The sequence below is a fragment of the Trachymyrmex septentrionalis genome, unplaced genomic scaffold (genome assembly GCF_001594115.1).
Source record: "Trachymyrmex septentrionalis isolate Tsep2-gDNA-1 unplaced genomic scaffold, Tsep1.0 scaffold16, whole genome shotgun sequence".
NCBI lineage: Eukaryota > Metazoa > Arthropoda > Insecta > Hymenoptera > Formicidae > Trachymyrmex > Trachymyrmex septentrionalis.
Genome location: NW_017304758.1, coordinates 5035867 through 5040948, shown reverse-complemented (window position 1 = coordinate 5040948; position 5082 = coordinate 5035867). Strand labels below are relative to the sequence as shown.

General features: G+C 29.3%; 1 protein-coding gene across 2 annotated transcripts in view; it reads left to right on the top strand.

Moving 5' to 3' along the window:
* The window catches only part of LOC108746054 (phytanoyl-CoA dioxygenase-like), a 100659-nt gene that overhangs the window by 94042 nt on the left and 1535 nt on the right, over positions 1-5082 (top strand). The window lies entirely within an intron of this gene.

The following is a 5082-nucleotide window of genomic DNA, read 5'->3' as shown; positions in this document are numbered from 1 at the left end:
TTTTTTTATTCATTGTTATCGGATCATGTCACTTGACCATTGGTAATCCATGGATAATTCGAAGGATATCTTTCTCTTGGCACTGTGAAATTTCGAGAGCTATTTTTAGATCTTGATAAAAATGGCCAAAGGGCAATATTATCATTATGTTTTACGTACTCATGGTCAATGAAAAAAACGAACTGTTTGTTCTAATAAAAAAGAGAAAAAAAGTGTGTTCATATTCCAATCTTTCTTTCCATTTCAATACATTGTAACTAGATAGCGTGTTTTATCGCGCAAAGAGATGTATACTTAAGTAATTAAATACTGCCTTCCAACGATAATATTTTTCATATCATAAGATATCAAAAAAAAGGTAAAAAATGAAAAATTTTGACGTATCTCGAACATTAATTACATAATATTTTGTTTTTATTGAGCAACACATTTTTATATTGTAGATTACTTATTTTATTATTGTTTTATTGTTATAAACACAAAAAATTTAAAAATAATAATAATAATAATCTAAATTTTATTATATAAATATTTTAAATACTAAAAATGACTTATGCAAAATTTCATTGAGATTCACTAATTAGTTTTATAACAAATAAATATTTGGTTTATTTATTAAACAATTAATGTGTCTGCATCTCAATGTAACTTTATAAAAAAATTGAGATTTTTATCATTATTTTGTAATACATTTTTATATATTTCAATTAGAGTATAAATTAAAAAAATATTACCTTTTATTGAAATAACTTTTGCTCCAGATGATCAACTGTCTCTAATTTTTTTGTATTATTTTTAAATTTAATTTAGAATAATCTGTAATTTTTTTTAGTAATTCTTAACATATTACATTTCCCTTACAATCTCCTTAATAACTCGAAGCAGTAGGAGGAAAAGATAATAAATGTGGCTTAAGAAATTAAGAAATTAACGAAATTAACGAAATACGGTCGTCTAACACTCTATATTGTTTTATTATATAAATTTGGTGATATTCATATAATTACGAACAAGTGAGATGAATGTTTATGCGTTAAGATATCGTGAAGTTTTTATCTTTACGCTTTCAATTAGCACTCTTTCTGTAAGTGGCAGAGAAAATGTCTAAAAACAATTGTTTTTTTTTTTTTCACGATTTTTATCACGATTTTTTTCCAGAAATTCTATTTTTGATGAAAGAAGAAATGTGTTTACAGTGAAACCTACCGATGATAATTTATCGCGTGAAACATCCTATCGCTGATCTATGACCTACATTAATCTATGTCGTTCATCATTGCCACAACGCTATTTTAGCCATATAGTGTTTAATCGAGTGATATTTACAACATAGATGGTAATTACATCGTCGGTAATTAAAATTTTATGTTAACAGTTACAATTGTTAATCAAATGAAGCAATCCGCACATTTCACAAAATTAAATAGTATTTTATCGTATATATTTTTTTTTTTAAATCTTCGCTTTTGTCGTCTTTCTTATCGGTGCAACCGAAACGTTAAAAGTAAGTAGCGGAATCGGAGAAGCTTTAGAGAATGTTGCCTCGCTCTCGCAGATTTGGCACGCTCAAATTAACCCGAAATAACGAAATTGGCCTTGATCCTTCGCGATCGCGCTATGGGGCGAAAGACTGGTAATGAACGACAAAATGCTTCATTCTGCGTTTCCATTCTATTCCTATCCACGCGATTCAACGCTTTCACGGGCGGCTTGAGTCATTCGTATATACGGATGAAATACCAGAAAAAGCGACGTCGACGACAAGGGGGATGACGTAGCCCAACCACCCACCTGTCGATGACGGCTAGCTATAGTAGCTATTTTTGGGATGCGCCTCGCACTTATAACTTTGCGTTAATGCACGCGATATGCTTGTACGAGTTTAGCAAATTCGCTTGCGATGTACACGGATAAATTCCTATATTCACAATCCGATAGAAAAAAATCGGCATCGTAAAAATCAATTGATTATAGGTTTGTTTTTTTTTTTTATTTCCGAGTATTCTAGAATACTCTTTCTCGCTTTTGCCAAATATCAAACATACAGTGGCGTGCAAAAGTTTCCGGCCAGTCACATTTTATATTCTAATTTATAAAAAAAAGCCCGATAAAATTTTAATTATTTCGTGAGTGTACAAGATTTCGTTACCCACACATCTTGTACTAACACCTGATAACAATTAAAATTTCCTCAGGCTTTTTTTATAAATTAGAAAATGTCACTGCCTGTGTATATCCCTATTTCACTTTAAGTTTAAAAGTGTATATTAATTCAGCCACAAAAATATAAACTTTATATATACTCATGCATTTATTTATATAAATTATGTATTATAATATTATGTATAAACATAAATATAAAATAATAAAATCAATTTATTAAAATTATTAATTAAAATTACATAAATATTATAACTAAAATTAATATCTATATAATTTTTAATTAATTATATTAATATATTATATATGTATATATGTAGATATATAAGATAATTATTTTATAACATATCTAATAAGAGAGAATGTATATCTTTTCTTATTAGATACATATTTCAAAAGTAATTAATGAGTCGTCAATCACATTAAAATGTAAAATAATCAAACGATGATTTCTTAACTTGATGAAATTATAATTAAAAGTATTTTCCTTTAGAAAACTATAATAAACCAAAAGAAAAATCGTTAATTCTAATATTTGTCACGTTATTTATACTATCTAACAATGTAATAAAATGAGAATAAAATGTAAAATGTTAAACATAATTTTGTAGGAATTAAATCGTTAAACTTTACAACTTATTTTTATAAGAAATCATTTTTTTCTTATATTGTTCAATATTTTAATAAAAATAATGGTAATAGAAAGGTCAATTTATGAGTAGAAAATTAGGTAAAAAATGTAAAATGGTTTATTAAAGTGTCACTCAGTTAAAATATAATATATAGGAAACGTTTCGATTTTACTTAGTCTTCCTCAGTCTAATAATATAATAAATAAAAGGTAACCTTAATATTTAAATGATACTCTCAATGGACAACAGAGGTATTTTAATATAGGTACTTTAATAAATCTTGACATGGAATGTTAGAAAAATCTCAAATATATTGATGAAAGAATTAATTAATTTTCAATCTACAAAAACATTATTAAATATGGCACAAGAAATTATTATATCAAACTCGAAAATGGAAATATTCTATAAATCGTCTTTCTTGCGTCTTCATTATTGACTATCATCTCAAGAAAAAGAGTGATTGATATATAGCTGTCATTAAAAAGATCAATATATAATCTCTCTTTGTTCGAGCGATTACGACAATTCGAAGGCCAAATGAGGGCAATACAAAGCAGAAGAGGATTGCAGATATCATTGTCTTAAATAAAATTGCTGCCGCGCTGAGCAATATTTCTCTTTTATCACAGGAAATGCATTATTGCGCGGCAGAGCAGTAATGCGTTTCAGCGTAATCGAAACGTAAAAATTGCGCGCATAAATTGCGATTTTTTTGAAGATGCCCTAGCGGGAACGATGCGTGATCCACGAGCATCCTCCGCCATGGCGTCTTTATTGCGAAGCCGTTTCCGAACCGTCACCGAGCGAGGAAGACGCCGTAGTTTTCGATCGAATGACAAGTGCGGGACTTCCTACGATCGCGACATGACTTTTGGGCGATGTTTATGACCGCGCCGAACGCTAAAAATACCGTGCGCTCAGCGCATCTTTTCTTGACTGCAATATATGTAATATATCGGAGATGTTCCATTTTGGCATGCGAGTTTTTAGGATTTTCGCGATGCCGTTTCCTTTTTTTCTCAGCGATTTTGTCGGTCTCTTAAAACATCCGTCCAATTGTAAATCAAGCGAATAAGAAGACTCGAACTACAAACGTACGTCTGGCGTACGTTTGGCCCTTGGAGAATTGCTCGTAAAACTGTTCCGCAAATTAAATGCCACTCGAGCTGACGTTCCGCTTTCATAATGTTTTGCAATTCTGAAACATCTGTTTCGATATGCACTTGCATGTGAGATAATATGAGGACGCTTGCCAACTAGCAATGTGGAATTATATATATCGAATACGTGAATCACAAAACTATGATATATATGATACTTTCCATTGCGCAAACGTTTTATCTATACATAATACATATTTATTTAGGCTACAAGTATTAATGATATCGTCATGCGCGACGAATAAATATTATTCTAACTATATAATAAGTATGCTAATTGACTAATAATTGATTATTAATAAAAATAATTTTTCTGAAAAGCTTCAAGTAGAAAAGTAAAATAATTTGGGACACCTTTAATTATACTATCAAAATATAATATAACTATCAAGATGTAACTATCGAGAAAGATATTTTTAAAAGCTGAAGATAAACAGTACCAAAATAAGAAAACAAAGCGATTATAGGAATAATAATAATTAAGACAAACGCAAAATTGTTTTCAAACATATATTCGGTTGACACAAAAAAAGTATCCGTTTGCCCCTTAAAGCAGGCAATGTCCGTGGTTATTCTTAGGTATCTTTATCGGTTGCAGTCTATTTATAAAGTCACAGTTTATCACTCAAAATATTATATATCACGATGAAACGAAACTACGATGGATCGATCAGACCGGAAACGAAATTTCTTTGATCTCTGAACCAGCAGTTACGACTTATCTTATCCCACCACAATAAATCGAAGAGCGATTCGTTATTTATTTACAAATTTACCTCAATTTTATAATAATCGTAACGTTAATGTCACAAAATCCAAGTAAAAAAATCGTAAATTTATTCCGGAAATGAATGCGTTGTTGAATATTTTTTGAATATTTTTCCGCACTCTACACAGCAAAAATATATTATAAAAATATCCTATAGATGTTGCGGTGTCTTTAAGCTATCTCTGTGATATAATTAGATAGTTCGGTTATTTAAGATATTATTATATCTTATAAACATTTCTTTGTTTATATACAAATATAACTTTTTACTTATGGCTATAATATATAAAGGGAAAGCGACTTTGCGTTTTCTTTTATCTTTTTCCGCACTTATGATCTTATTTTATTAGCTTATATA